The sequence below is a fragment of the Callithrix jacchus genome, chromosome 2 (assembly GCF_049354715.1).
Source record: "Callithrix jacchus isolate 240 chromosome 2, calJac240_pri, whole genome shotgun sequence".
Lineage (NCBI taxonomy): Eukaryota > Metazoa > Chordata > Mammalia > Primates > Cebidae > Callithrix > Callithrix jacchus.
Window position 1 is genome coordinate 79840253 of NC_133503.1, and position 16630 is coordinate 79856882.

Below are 16630 nucleotides of genomic sequence, written 5' to 3' on the forward strand. Positions count from 1 at the left end.
CAGGGCGTGGCGGAGACCACAGCAAAGCCGGCAGGAACAGCGCGAATCACACAACAGCAGGGCGGAGCCTCAGCAGCCAAACAGTGGCTAGTCTGCCTTCTAGCTGGGCAGGACACCTGATCGGACATCCAAAAATAAAGCCCAAACCCCTCAACACAGAGCATTTGAGAAAAAAAAAAGGGGGGGGGGTTTTAATGAGCTCTGTTGCAGCAGAATCAAACATAGCAGCCTAACAGCCCTGAATGAACAACAGAGTGCACAGCTCAGCAATTAAACCCCTATAAAGTACAAACTGTCTCCTCAAGCAGCTCCCTGACCCCTCTATATCCAAAAGACTGACATTAGGCAGGCATCATCCTGGGACAAAGAGAGCAGAAAAAAAAACTGGTAGCATCCCTCGCTGTGCCACAGCTACTAGATGTGCACCCCAGACAAGCAGGGTCTGGAGTGGACCTCAGCAGTCGTACAGCGAAGGGGCTAGACAGATAGAAGGAAAACCAAGCAACAGAAATACTTCATCATCAACATTCTGGGTGTCCACTCAGAGACCCAAACAAAAAGTCAGCAACTACGCAGATGACCAGCAGACAAATCCACAAAGATGGGAAGAAACCAGCGCAAAAAGGAGGAAAACACCCAAAACTAGAACACCTGGCCTCCTAGAAAGGACCAAAACTCCTCACCAGCAACGGAGCACAGCTGGACGGAGAATGACTGTGACGAAATGACGGAATTAGACTTCAGAAGATGGATAATGAGAAACTTTTGTCAGCTAAAAGATCATGTATTAAATCAATGCAAAGAAACTAAGAACCTTGAAAAAAGATTTGAAAAAAGATTCAAGGAAATGATAACAAGAATGGATACCTTAGAGAGGAATATGAATGAATTAAAGGAGCTGAAAAACACAATACGAGAATTTCGCGAAGCAAACACAAGTTTCAATAGCCGAATTGACCAAGAAGAAGAAAGAATATCTGAAGTCGAAGACCAACTCAATGAAATAAAACGAGAAACCAAGATCAGAGAAAAAAGTGCAAAAAGGAATGAACAAAGTCTCCAAGAAATGTGGGACTATGTGAAAAGACCTAACCTATGTTTGATAGGTGTACCAGAAGGGGACGAAGAGAATGAATCCAAGCTGGAAAATACTCTTCAGGACATCATCCAGGAAAATTTCCCCCACCTAGCAAGACAAGCCAACACTCAATTGCAGGAAATACAGAGAACACCACAAAGATATTCCTCAAGAAGAGCAACCCCAAGGCACATAATCGTCAGATTCAACAGGGTTGAAATAAAGGAGAGAATATTAAGGGCAGCCAGAGAGAAAGGTCGGGTCACCCACAAAGAGAAGCCCATCAGACTCACAGCAGATCTCTCGGCAGAAACACTACAAGCCAGAAGAGAGTGGGGGCCAATATTCAACATTCTTAAAGAAAAGAACTTTCAACCCAGAATTTCATATCCAGCCAAACTGAGCTTCAGAAGTGAAGGAAAAATAAAATCCTTTGTGAACAAGCAAGTACTCAGAGATTTTGTCACCACCAGGCCTGCTTTACAAGAGCTCCTAAAAGAGGCACTACACATAGAAAGGATCAATCAGTACCAGCTATTCCAAAATCACACTGAATGCTAAAGAGCTTCAACATAATGAAGAATCTACAACAACTAACAGGCAAAACAGCCACTTAGCATCAAAATGGCAGTATCAAATTCACACATAACAATATTAACCCTAAATGTAAATGGACTAAATGCACCAATCAAAAGACACAGACTGGCAAATTGGATAAAACTCCAAAACCCATCAGTGTGCTGTATCCAGGAAACCCATCTCACATGCAAGGATACACAAAGGCTCAAAATAAAGGGATGGAGGAAGATTTACCAAGCTAATGGAAAGCAAAAAAAAGCAGGAGTTGCAATTCTCATCTCTGATAAAATAGACTTTAAAGCAACAAAGATCAAAAGAGACAAAGAAGGCCATTACATAATGGTAAAAGGATCGATACAACAAGAAGAGATAACGATCCTAAACATATATGGACCCAACACAGGAGCACCCAGATACAAAAGGCAAGTTCTTAATGACTTACAAAGAGACTTAGACTCCCACACAATAATAGTGGGAGACTTTAACACTCCACTGTCAATACTAGACAGATCAACCAGACAGAAAATCAACAAGGATATCCAGGGCTTGAACTCAGACCTGGAGCAAGCAAACCTGGTGAACATTTACAGAACTCTCCACCCCAAATCCACAGAATACACATTCTTCTCAGCACCACATCACACCTACTCTAAAATTGACCACATAATTGGAAGTAAAGCACTGCTCAACAAATGCAAAACAACTGAAATCATAACAAACAGCCTCTCAGACCATAGTGCAATCAAGTTAGAACTCAGAATTCAGAAACCGACCCAGAACCGCACAGCTTCATGGAAACTGAACAACTGGCTCTTGAATGTTGACTGGGTAAACAACGAAATGAAGGCAGAAATAAAGAAGTTCTTCGAAACCAATGAGAACGAAGACACAACGTGCCAGAACCTCTGGGACACATTTAAAGCAGTCTCTAGAGGAAAGTATATAGCAATAAGTGCCCATATGAGGAGAATGGAGAGATCCAAAATTGACACCCTATCGTCAAAATTGAAAGAGCTAGAGGAGCAAGATCAAAAAAACTCAAAACCCAGCAGAAGACAAGAAATTACTAAGATCAGAGCTGAGCTGAAGGAGATTGAGACACGAAAAACCCTTCAAAAAATCAATAAATCCAAGAGCTGGTTTTTTGAAAAGATCAACAAAATAGACAGACCGCTAGCCAGATTGATTAAAAATAAAAGAGAGAACAACCAAATAGATGCAATAAAAAATGATAAAGAGGAAATCACCACAGATTCCACAGAAATTCAAACCATCATCAGAGAATATTACAAACAACTACATGCGCATAAACTAGTAAACCTGGAAGAAATGGATAAATTCCTGGACTCCTGTGTCCTCCCAAGCCTAAACCAGGAGGAAGCTGAAACTACGAATAGACCAATAACAAGGTCTGAAGTTGAGGCAGCAATTAACAGCCTACCTCACAAAAAAAGCCCAGGTCCAGACGGGTTCACAGCCGAATTCTACCAGACACACAAGGAGGAGCTGGTACCATTCCTTCTAAAACTATTTCAAACAATCCAAAAAGAGGGAATCCTTCCCAAATCATTTTATGAGACCAACATCATCCTGATAACAAAACCCGGCAGAGACCCAACGAGAAAAGAAAACTTCAGGCCAATATCCATGATGAACATAGATGCAAAAATCTTCAATAAAATATTGGCAAGCCGACTGCAACAGCAAATCAAAAAACTTATTCAACATGATCAAGTAGGATTCATCCCGGGGATGCAAGGCTGGTTCAACATACGCAAGTCTATCAACGTAATTCACCACATAAACAGAACCAAAAACAAAAACCACATGATTATCTCAATTGACGCAGAGAAGGCATTTGACAAAATTCAACAGCCCTTTATGCTAAAAACCCTCAATAAACTCGGTATCGATGGAACGTATCTCAAAGTAATAAAAGCTATTTACGACAAACCAACAGCCAATATCATACTGAATGGGCAAAAACTGGAAGCATTCCCTTTGAAATCTGGCACTAGACAAGGATGCCCTCTCTCACGTCTCCTATTCAATATAGTACTGGAAGTTCTAGCCAGAGCAATCAGGCAAGAAAAAGAAATAAAGGGTATTCAAATAGGAAAGGTGGAAGCCAAATTGTCTCTATTTGCAGACGACATGATAGTATACCTAGAAGACCCCATTGCCTCAGCCCAAAAACTCCTGAAACTGATAAACAACTTCAGCAAAGTCTCAGGATATAAAATCAATGTGCAAAAATCACAAGCATTCGTCTACACCAATAACAGACTTAAAGAAAGCCAAATCAAGAGCGAACTGCCATTCGCAATTGCTACAAAAAGAATAAAATACCTTGGAATACAACTCACAAGGAACGTAAGGGACCTCTTCAAGGAGAACTACAAACCACTGCTCAACGAAATCAGAGAGGACACAAACAGATGGAGAAACATTCCATGTTCATGGTTAGGAAGAATTAATATCGTGAAAATGGCTATACTGCCCAAAGTAATTTACAGAATCAACGCTATCCCCATCAAGCTACCATTGACTTTCTTCACAGAACTGGAAAAAACCACCATGAACTTCATATGGAACCAAAAGAGAGCCCGCATAGCCAAGTCAATTCTAAGCAAAAAGAACACAGCGGGGGGCATCACACTACCGGATTTCAAACTATACTACAAGGCTACAGTAATCAAAACAGCATGGTACTGGTACCAAAACAGAGATATAGACCAATGGAACAAAACAGAGGCACCGGAGGCAACACAACAAACATACAACTATACAATCTTTGATAAACCTGACAAAAACAAGCAATGGGGCAAGGATTCCATGTTTAACAAATGGTGTTGGGAAAACTGGCTAGCCATGTGCAGAAAGCAGAAACTGGACCCCTTCCTGACACCTTACACTAAAATTAACTCCAGATGGATTAAAGACTTAAACATAAGACCTGGCACGATAAAAACCCTAGAAGGAAATCTAGGCAAAACTATCCAGGACATAGGAGTAGGCAAGGACTTCATGAACAAAACACCAAAAGCATTGGCAACAAAAGCCAAAATAGACAAATGGGACCTAATGAAACTCCACAGCTTCTGCACGGCAAAAGAAACAGTCACTAGAGTGAATTGGCAACCAACAGAATGGGAAAAAATTTTCGCAGTCTACCCATCTGACAAAGGGCTGATATCCAGAATTTACAAAGAACTCAAGCAGATTTACAGGAAAAAAACAAACAAGCCCATTCAAAAGTGGGCAAAGGATATGAACAGATACTTTACGAAAGAAGACATATATGAGGCCAACAATCATATGAAAAAATGCTCATCGTCACTGGTCATCAGAGAGATGCAAATCAAAACCACATTGAGATACCATCTCACGCCAGTTAGAATGGCGATCATTAAAAAATCTGGAGACAACAGATGCTGGAGAGGATGTGGAGAAAAAGGAACACTTTTACACTGTTGGTGGGAGTGTAAATTAGTTCAACCATTGTGGAAGACAGTGTGGCGATTCCTCAAGGCCTTAGAAATAGAAATTCCATTTGACCCAGCAATCCCATTACTGGGTATATATCCAAAAGACTATAAATCGTTCTACTATAAGGACACATGTACACGAATGTTCATTGCAGCACTGTTTACAATAGCAAAGACCTGGAATCAACCCAAATGCCCATTGATAATAGACTGGATTGGAAAAATGTGGCACATATACACCATGGAATATTATGCAGCAATTAGAAATGATGAGTTCGTGTCGTTTGTAGGGACATGGATGAATCTGGAGAACATCATCCTCATCAAACTGACACAAGAACAGAAAATGAAACACCACATATTCTCACTCATAGGTGGGTGATGAAAAATGAGAACACATGGACACAGAAAGGGGAGTACTAAACACTGGGGTCTATTGGGGGGAAAAGGGGAGGGCCAGTGGGAGGGGGAGGTGGGGAGGGATAGCCTGGGGAGAAATGCCAAATGTGGGTGAAGGGGAGAAGAAAAGCAAAGCACACTGCCATGTGTGTACCTACGCAACTGTCTCGCATGCTCTGCTCATGTACCCCAAACCTATAATCCAATAAAAAAAAAAAAAAAAAAAAAACCATAAGGGGAAAATAAAAATAAATATATTTAGAGACAGATTTTCTTGTCTACTATGAGCATTTTTTTATGACCGCCATCAAGAATATTAAGAATCAGGATTGATTACACAGGAAAAAGAATAGCTTCAGGGAGCTTGCGTTCAGAGGAAACCCCTTAATCCTCAGAAATGTTTTCTGAACTCCTGCTAATATCTGACTTTCCTTTTGAATAGAACAAAACCTTTCATCTACAAAATGTACAACTCCCAGGAGAAAGCAAAGCATCTATTTCTAAGTTGTTGTTAGCACCTAAGAAAGGCAGATTTAAAAGCAGTTAGCAAGCAGAAAGAACATCCGTAGTACCTGGTGCCAAAGAAAAATAGAAGTTGATACTTTATTAGATAGAATAGAATCAGGAAGCAGGGTGAGAGCTGACATTTTCATAATTGTATCCAAGGTTAGGTCATGAACATACTTGAAGTATCGCTGAAGTGGATTTAAAATGGACTTTAACCTGACAACTCAGGATCCACAGGGATTTGTATACATTACTTTAGGGGTCCCAAAATGCTGAGAGTTTTAAATTTTCATCTTTTAATTTTGAGGCTGAATGCAAGGAAAATTTGTCTTGCTAACTGGAAAGCCAAAAATCGTTTGTTTTTGCAGTGATACTTCCAATTGGAGCCTTCCAGTTGCTCAGGTTAGCATTTGTCATATAGGAGTTTGGAAATCAAATAGCCTGAAAGAACTTTCCCCTTGAGCATAGAATGCTCAAGTTTGAGAAACAAAGAATAAATAGGAAAACTCTCAAAGAAAACAACTGCTAGAGGTGACCTTATCATTTCCAGTCTGAATCTATTAGACTCAGAAAAGGAGAGCCCAGAAAGGTAGCCAACGCTCCCCAAGTGGACCTTCAAGAAAGGCTCAGTGTATAATTGTTCAGAGGACTTAGAAACCCACTGCAGAAATGTGATATGCCTCTGAAAGCTAGACTCAAGGGAAATATTTTGTTGGAGATTAGATTCAAAATGATAATTTGACAACTTGAAGCTTCCTGGGATACATGCTTCAAGACCCAAAGGCATTTATTCTCAGTGTTTTCTAATGTGTCCAGTGTCATCAGAATCAGCCTGATAAAAGTACCTAGCTTTGGCCTAGCCACAGACCTCCTAAATCACAATTTCTTATGCAGAATCATGAAAATCTTCTTTTTAAAATTAAGCTTTCTAGGTGATTCTGATACACACGAGATTAAGAACTTCCACTCAGGTTTAACAGGTAATTATGCAATAGCATGTCATGTATCCCTGAATAACCCCAATTCTTCCTACCCACTACCCCTACTTTCAGATATACATGTATTGAAGATGGTATAAATCTTAGGTAAAACTCAGGATTTTTTTTTTTTTTTTAATGATCCAGGGGCATCAGTAATGAGGAAAATAAATTTCTCCAGAAACTTTCTATGTGTTTTCTCATTCTCAAAATGCTTGTCAGAAAAAAAAATAATGAAAAGAGTATTTTCTTTTAGAAAATCTATTAGCTAGACAAGATAATGCTGGTAATTAGAAAAATATTCAGTCATAATTTTGTATACAGCTAGGGCCTTTGTGGTCCAATTCAATAAAACGTCAAAACACTAAAGCAACACAGCAGAGAACAGTCTATTTCAAAACATTTCAGTCTGACATGATAGATACTTAGACAGACCAAATGTTTATCTTTTTATTAGAATTAAGTAACCTGCATTTCTGGTAATGCAAGAAAGTTTACTCACTGGAGAAATATGGAAAACAGCAAAAAGCATATGGAATAAAATAGACTAAATTTCAGCTCCAACTAGAATGTAAGCTCTATAAGGCAGGAATCATCTCAAGCACTGTTGTATCCTCAGTATTTTACTAGTTTCTGGCCCACAGTTTGGCCATTCAATAAATAATTGTTTAATGTGATTGAAAAATCTATAATCAGTAGTGATATTTTGGCAAATTTCCTTTAAAATATTTACATTCAACCAGTCTCTCCATCATAAGCAAACATCCGTTTATATGAGTATTTCTTGATGTTTCATTCCCTAAAAAATTATTGTACTAGAATTTAAAGAACATGAATTTTTTTTTTAATTACCAATAGTTTTCTGGAAAGCTTGTACCAATTTATATGCCACAATACTGTATCACACTACCTTTAGGTTTGCTTGCTTTTCCAAGTATTGTGAACACTGGCAGTTTTCTATTTTATTTACATTTTTTGATGAATAACATTTTTTTTTTTTTTTTCTGAGACGGAGTTTCGCTCTTGTTACCCAGGCTGGAGTGCAATGGTGCAATCTCGGCTCACCGCAACTTCCGCCTCCTGGGTTCAGGCAATTCTCCTGCTTCAGCCTCCCGAGTAGCTGGGATTACATGCACGCGCCACCATGCCCAGCTAAGATTTTGTATTTTTTAGTAGAGACGGGGTTTCACCATGTTGACCAGGATGGTCTCAATCTCTTGACCTCGTGATCCACCCACCTCAGCCTCCCAAAGTGCTGGGATTAAGGCTTGAGCCACCGCGCCTGGCCTAACATTTTTTATGCTATATTATCATTTGCATTCTTTTTGGCAAACATCTAGTAATTTTCTATGTCCTGATAATTCAATGGAAAAAAGATGCCACTTTTAAAATTGGTTACAAGTCTTTCTGTAAAAAAGAATATGCTCTTTTAAATTAAATGTTACAGAATTTTCCCTAGATGATATTTTTCTTTTAAAATTACAGACTTTATGTACAATATAGGATTTTAATTATTTCTTAGTATTTTCTTATGTGACTTTTTTTTTTAACCTCTGAGATAACCTTACCTATTTACATATCATGTATGGAAGATCATTTTAAATTAAAATCTAATTATCTTAAAGTAGAGCTCACTTTGAAGGTATCTTTATTTTGGCAAACATGAGGTGAACTTGCAATACTAAATCATGAATGAAGTTATAATATAACTTCAAAATTATAAGTGTATCATTAATATAATTAATTTAGTGGGTTAATACATTTAATGAAAGAAATGAGTAATAAACATGAACATTTTGAATAATCTTTTAGTGTGGCCTTTAAATGTCTAATATCTTACTACATTCTACCTTTCCTTAAGATTGGATAAGCTTAGAAAATAATCATTCATTTTCTGGTCTCAGTGACCATCTTTCCAAATCTTCCTTGTTGATTAATAATCTATTTCTGTCCTTCTGCCACTGTGAATGAACTTTAAATCTAAGCCCAGTTGATTTTGTTAATTAAACTCTGAATGTGGTACCTTGAAAAAATACAAATCCTATATTTATAGGCTCTAGATGTGTTTGTATTTAATATTTCCCTGAACTTATCAGCTCACCACTATCTGTCCTCATTTTAAAATTGACAGCAAAATCAGCTATCATGGCCAGGTGTAATGGCCCAGGCCTGTAACCCCAGCACAGAAGGTTGAGGCGAGCAGATGACTTGAGGTCAGGAGTTTGAGACCAGCCTAGCCAACATGGCTAAACTCTATCCCAACAAAAAATACAGAAGCTAGCCAGGCATGGTGGTACATACCTGTAATCCCAGCTACTCAGGACGGTGAGGTGGGAGAATCGCTTGAGCCTGGGAGGTGGAGATTGCAGTGAGCCAAGATCACACTACTGCACTCCAGCCTGGGCAACAGAGTGAGATTCTTTCTCAGAAAAACAAAACAAAAACAAAAAAACTGCTATCATGAGAATGCAACTGAATTTTTAAATTTATTTTTTAGGAAAGAAAGAAATTGACCCCTTCTTGCAGGTCCAATATAAGCTAAAGGAGAAAGAACAATCTCTTCAATTCATGATGCTAGGAAAACTGGATATCCACATGCAGAAAAATAAAATTGTGTCCCGCATCTCATACCGTATAAAAAAAAATCCACTCAAAATAGATGAAAGACTTAAACATGAGGCTTGAAACTGTAAACAACCAGAAGAAAACAGATTTCTATGACATTGGTCTGGGTAATGATTTTCAGAATGTGACCCCCAAAACAAGGGCAAGAAAGGCAAAAATAAATAAATGGTATTACATCAAACTGAAAAGTTTCTGTATTGCCTAGGAAACAACTGAGTGAAGACACATCCTACAGAATGGGAAAATGTATTTGTAAAACATACATCTAATAATGAGTTAATATACCAAATACATAAAGAACTCAAACAACTCAGTAGCAAGAAAACCCAAGTGAAAAAACAGGCAAAGGACCCTGAAGTGCTGTCTCTCGAAAAAAGATATACTAATAGCCAACAGATATAGTGAAAAAATGCTCAGCATCACTAATCAGGGAAATGCAAATTAAAGCCACAATTAGATGTTACCTCATACCCGCTAACATGTCTGTTTATTAAAAAGACAAAAGTGTTGAAGATGTAGAGAGGAAAGAATCCTTGCACACTATACTTTAGAATGTAAATTAGTAAGGCATTGTGGGAAACAGAATGGAGGTTACTCAAAAAAATAAAAATAGAGCTACTTTATGATGCAGCAATTCCACTACTAGATGTATACTCAGAGGAAATGGAATAGTATGGGGAAAAGGTATCTCCACTCTCATGTTCATTTCAACATCACTCATAATAGCCAAGATATGAAATCAACCTAAGTGTCCATCAATGGATAAAGAAACTGTAGTACATATACACAATAGAATGCTATTTAGCCTTAAAAGGAGGAAGAAAATTCTGTCATTGGGGAAAACATGGGTGAACCTGGAAGACAATTATGTTAAGTGAAATAAGCCAGGCATAGAAAAATATCACATTCTCCCAAATTAAACAATATGGTCTCAAAGCTATGGGAATTTGAAACGCTTTGATGGAGACTAGTAAGACACTAAAGCCAAATAACAGATCACTGGCTGAGAACTTAATTCTATATCTCAGCATCTCATCTATAAAGGAAATTGGATGAGATACCTTCTAAGGTTACATTTGCTGGAAAACCCTGAGATTTCTAATTAAATAGTCACAATCTCTCAACGTATCTCACCATCTAAGTTGTATTACAAGAAACATAAAAGATATATGCCTTCCTACAAACAAGAGAATTTAAAAACCAGGGGAAAAATTCCTACGAATCTATATTAAAACAGATTTCTAACAGACTGTTGAAAATATCTCAGAGTGGAGATCCAGTATTTTTATTTTCTTCAAATGGTTTCTAGGTCATCTGAGACAGTTTTGTAAAAGGATAGTTGATATATCACCAGAATATAAATTTCATAAAGGCGGAGACTTTATTTTCCTACAAATGAAGATTCAGGCAGAAGACAAACGATAAAACATAAATGTTAAGCTGTTGCAGATAAAGTGGTGTTGAGAGCCATATTCCCATGGCTGGTCCAGAGAGGACACCACAGAACTTTTAACATAGGTGTTCTGTGCATAAGAGTGCCTACAGGTGTACTTGAGTCCAGACATGGATCTTTTTGGGAAGACAGAGCAATGAAGCATGTTGACCACGCTAAATAAGCTTTAATTGTTTATTCCAAAGTGCCCTTTGGAGATGTTGGCTTTTCTTTACTTCTGCACACAAATAAACGAACATGTTAAATCTGAGTAACGGGTGTGACTTGCTGGCTACTTTGACCAAAGAATCTTAGAATGAATTTCAAGACACATATGATTACAGGCTCATCCACATAATTAGCTTTCCAGCATGCCCCACATAGAATAAATTGAATTGCTTAGTTTTCTGGGGAGAAAAAAAAAAGCACATTAGTTTTCATCATAACTAGGATCATTTGGCTTATTAGCAATAAGATACTTCTGTTTTTTTATTGTAAGCCACGCCATCTTCACAGGAAAAGGTACTTACTTTTCTGTTTCATGATTGACGGGCATGCAACATTAAAAAAACAAACAAAACTCCTATAATTTATGTAGAAGTTGGAGACAGAAGAGCCAAGATCCTTGATTTATGCCACTTAAAAAGAATGTCTTCTGTCAGGAAAAAATCTGCCCTGTTAGGTTAGGCTTTAAGTATGGAATAATTGATACTGTGCTAAGAACTTTATAAATACTGTATGAATTTTTCGCACGAAGAATAATACAAGAGGTATTATCTCTATTTTTTTAACAGGTGAAGAAATTGAAGTTCATAGGAGTAAGTTAATATTTAATTTATTCCTAGTGGTCTCTAAGGTCCCTCTGGGAAGATATCTGGTTGATTTAGCCATTCCTGAAGTTCATTATGGGCCTGTTTCATAAGGGACTGGAGCAGTGATTTTGCCCTTCACCCTATCTCTGTGATCTCTTAGGCTCTGTGAAAGTACAGCACATGTGGATGCATCCTGGCAGCCTTGTTTTCTAAAATGGTCCCTAGATAATTGTTGTGCAGATGGCTTAAAAACCACAGAGAAAAGGGCTACCTATTTTAAAACTAGGGCAGAAAAACCTCTTAACTCCAGCTTCAAGAGTGCTACCTGAAGACTTCATTAGAATAAATAATCAGAAAACATTCACAGTCATGTATAAGAGCTACCATAGTTTTGGTAGCAGGTACAATTCTCCCAGTGACTTTCTCAAATATGATCAGACGACTATACAGTAAGGAGATTTATTGGGTGATGACAAGTTCATATTACTGCAAAATGAGAAAAACTGAACAAAGGCAATTAGTTGTTTTCAACCCTGGTAGCAGATTAGACTCATGTTGGAACAATTTTTAAAAACATTAACATTCATTACTTACTACATATCAACTAAATCAGAATCTCCTTGGGTGGACCCTGTAATGGGTACACTTAAACTCTCTGGTGATTTTAATATGTAGCCATGGATTAGAATCAATGTCCAAAGGCTTAAAAGTGAGGTTCCATCAGTCATTTGATAATTATTAGGCAATGCTTCTTAAACATTAATCTGCATAGGAACCGCCTGGGAATTTTGTTTTACAGGTCCAGTCTTACTACTACTGAAATTGGGCTTCAGATTCTGCATTTGCTACAGGCATGATGGTGCTGGTGTCATTCTGAATACACTGAGTAGCAAGTTCTGACAGCACTGCTTTTCAAACTTGACTTCACACTGGAATCACCTGGGGAGTTTTAAAAATAGACCAACAATACCTAGGTCCTCTCTATGGAGATTCTGATTTCATTGGCAGGGAACATGACCTGGGTTTTGGATTTTTAAAAGCTCTTCAGCCAATTTAAATGGGTAGCAAATCTTGAGACCACTGCCTGAGAGTGCTTACATAGACTGAAATAGTGGCCAGGTGTGGTGACTCATGCCTGTAATCCCAGCACTTTGGGAGGCCAAGACAGGTGGATCACCTGAGATCAGAAGTTTGAGACCAGCCTGGCCAACATGGTGAAACCCCAACTCTACTATGAATAAAAAAATTAGCTGGGCATGTTGGCAGATGCCTGTAATCCTAGCTACTTGGAAGACTGAGGTGAGGCACAAGGATCGCTTGAATCCGGGAAGGTGGAAGTTACAGTGAGCCGAGATTGTACCACTGCACTCCAGCCTGGGCAATGGAGCAAGACTCAATCTCAAAAAAAATAAATAAATAAATAAAATAAAGAAATAGCAAAAACCTATTCCTAAATGATGAATGAGGAAGAATGAGCAGAGTACCATTTGCGGTTGATGGGCTGCAACTCTGCATTTTTCCTGTGTTCTCTGTCAACACCCTTCAGCAACCCCAACCATTTTTTAAATTTGAAAAGGTATATGTATGTGTGTGTATATATAGTCATGCACTGCATGATGACATTTCAGCCAACAATATACCACATATAATGGTGGTCCCATAAGATCATAATGAGGCTCCTCTATACAGGTGTACCTTTTTATCTTGTACCACATTTTTACTCTGCCTTTTCCATGTTTAGATTTTTAAATATTTAACATTGTGTTACATTTGTCTACAGTATTCAGTAATATGTGGTACAGGTTTGTTGTCTAGAAGCCATAACATGGGCTAGGTATGCAGTAGGCTATACTATCTTGTTTTGTGTAATGTTAGCACAATGGGCAAGAATGAGATCATCTAATGATTCATTTCTCAGAATGTATCCCTGTCACTAGGTGACATGACTGTATACATGCATGTATGCAATGTTTTACGCAAACCATGCTGTCTACCTGCAGAAATAAATTGCTGAATCCAATATTGACATCATAAGACGCAGGTAAGCAAAACACACAGAAGTTTTGCTAAGTTCTCCAAAGGATAAAACACTTACTTATTGGCATACCAACAATAACACCAAAGACTTGCTAAAATTCAGGTGGTGACTTACAACTTATTCTTGAATTCTTCATTCATGTTTCACGTCTTCTTCCTAGATTGTTCACTTTTTGCAAAAATACTAACATTTCACATTTTAATTCATAAAGCATTCCATATTTTTAGTTGAGGCTGCCAAACAGGCTATTTGAAAAGCACAATATGAATTTTCCAGAAGCCCAATTTAAAGCTACATGTATTCAATATACATTAACAATGAGTGCCTATGTATTAACTATAGGGTCTGTGACAAATGACCTCTCATTTCTTGCATCTACTGTCTGAAGTGGGAGGAATGATATAACAAGGAAGCAGCTGCAACATCAATGAACAAATCTGAAGTCAAGTGGCTTTTAGAGTTGAGCAGTAAAATATACTGTGCAACTAACAATTATACAAAGAAATTAGACTTCAGATATGACAGGTTGACTGTGTTCTAAGTGTTCTAAGTTGACTATTTTCTGCTAATACAAGAAGCTAACCTTAAAATGAAAAAATGACACATTATTAACACAATGGGTTACAGGATATACATTTTTCCCCTCTGCCTGATTTTTCTGGAAACAAATTCAGAGCTAACAGGAATATAGAAAGACAGGCCCATTTTGTCTCCTAATGGCATGCTGCTTCTTGTTTCCCTACTAGAGACTGACCATAATGAAAGCATCAAAACAATATTATTACATTCACAAGTCAATGTGCTTTGCTCTTCTGTGTCAGCGATTCCATGAGTAATATGGTAGCCAGTCTTGCAATAATTACATGTTTGGCTATAAGGCAACAACTAAGAATGCATGCGTTTATTTACTAAATATGACTGGCATAAAAACCTAGTACCACTATGAGGGAAATGCAGATCCAAGTATTACTGGTGAAGAGTCAGAAACACCACCTTTCTACTACTGAATGAGACATTTAGCACAAAAATCTCTCTCCTCTTCTTCCTTATGACCTAATGGGTATTTAGGGAAAAACCATAATTAGGTGATCTTCATTATTCAACAACAAAATGAGTATTTTTAAATTTTTGAGATAAAACTTATAAGCCAAGAAGCAAGCCATAAGAAGCTTCTTGAACCTTCCCATTCACTCAAAAATATTTATTGCGTGTAACTTCTGTGATAAATTCAAGTTCTAGAGGCTGAGGATATAGATAGTGAAAAACATTCAAATATCCTCATGCACATGAAACTTACTTGGAAAAAGTAACAATTTTTTAAACAAAATTTATGTTATATATCACCAAATCGTATGGAAAAATCAAACTAGAAAAGTAGGTAAGAACTGTGTACGTAGTAGTGGAAAGAAAGACCCTAGTTTTAAATAGGGTTGTCTGCAAAGGTTCACTGAAATATCTGAGTAAAGACATGACAGGGGTGAGCATGTGGGTATGTGGGAGAAGATAGGGTCAGGCAGAGAGTACAGCAAAAGCCAAGGTCGTAAGGCAGAGTATAACCAAGATGTTCAAGGAACAGCAAGAGGCTGCAGTGTGCCTTGGATTAGGTGAACAGAAAGCAAAGTATTAGAGATAAGGTCCATAAAGAGAATTACAGATGGCTACAACATTGCATCAAAGACTGGGGACTCGGGTTTTTCCCTTGGGTCTGGCTAGCTATGACTGCTGTGATTACTGGAGCACGGGGGCAATGACACCAATCCAGCTCCACACCTCATCTTTAAGAGAATGGCATCTTCCACTGTGGTGTCCTGGAACAGAGATACTATGTAAGAAAGTCCAACTCCATTGCAGGAGAGACAATGTCGGGAAGCCCAAAGACCACATGGAGAGAGATGGGGAAACTGGAGACCACATGGAGAGGATGGGGAAACTGGAGACCACATGGAGAGGATGGAAAAAACTGGAGACCACATGCAGAGAGATGGGGAACCCCAGTTGAGCCCAGCCTTCCAGCCATTTCTGCCAAGGTATCAGGTGTACAAGTAAAGCCAGCTCTGACCTAGCATTGACCCTCTAGACCTGCCCAGCTATCAGCTGAACAGCTCAAGTTACTCAAGTCAATAAAATGTTGGGGGTAGAAGACTCAGAAAGAAAGCTCTAACCCATATCCTGACTCACAAAATCATGTTCTCTAAGTTCTTGTTTTAGGCTACTAGGATTCACGATAATCTATTCCACAGAAATAGATAACAGAATTGGTCAGGCAGGTAGGGGAGGATAGACAGATGGCCTAATGTCTATCACAATCAGGAGGCAACAAATACTGTAAACAAGAAAGGTTATTTTGGGAACGAAAACTATGCAGGGGGATGTTACCAACTGGGAAGATGCTAGACATGGTTTCTCCTGCAGGGGAGCTGGAACTTCTTACATGGTAGCTCAGGGCTCCAGGAGTCTACCCAGAAAAGTCAGGGCCTGGAGCGTGCATGGTGTCTTTGCCCCCATATTCCAATAGTCACCATAGTCACAGCTAGCTGAGATTCACACAGTAGAAAGACTTGTTAGACACAGGCATAGAAGCTAAGTTTTTCTGTCAAAATGGTTGCTGTGGTCTGAATATTTGTGCCTCCTTTTCCCCACCCAAATTCCTGTTGAATTCATATACTAATGTGATGGTATAAGGACATGGGTGGCC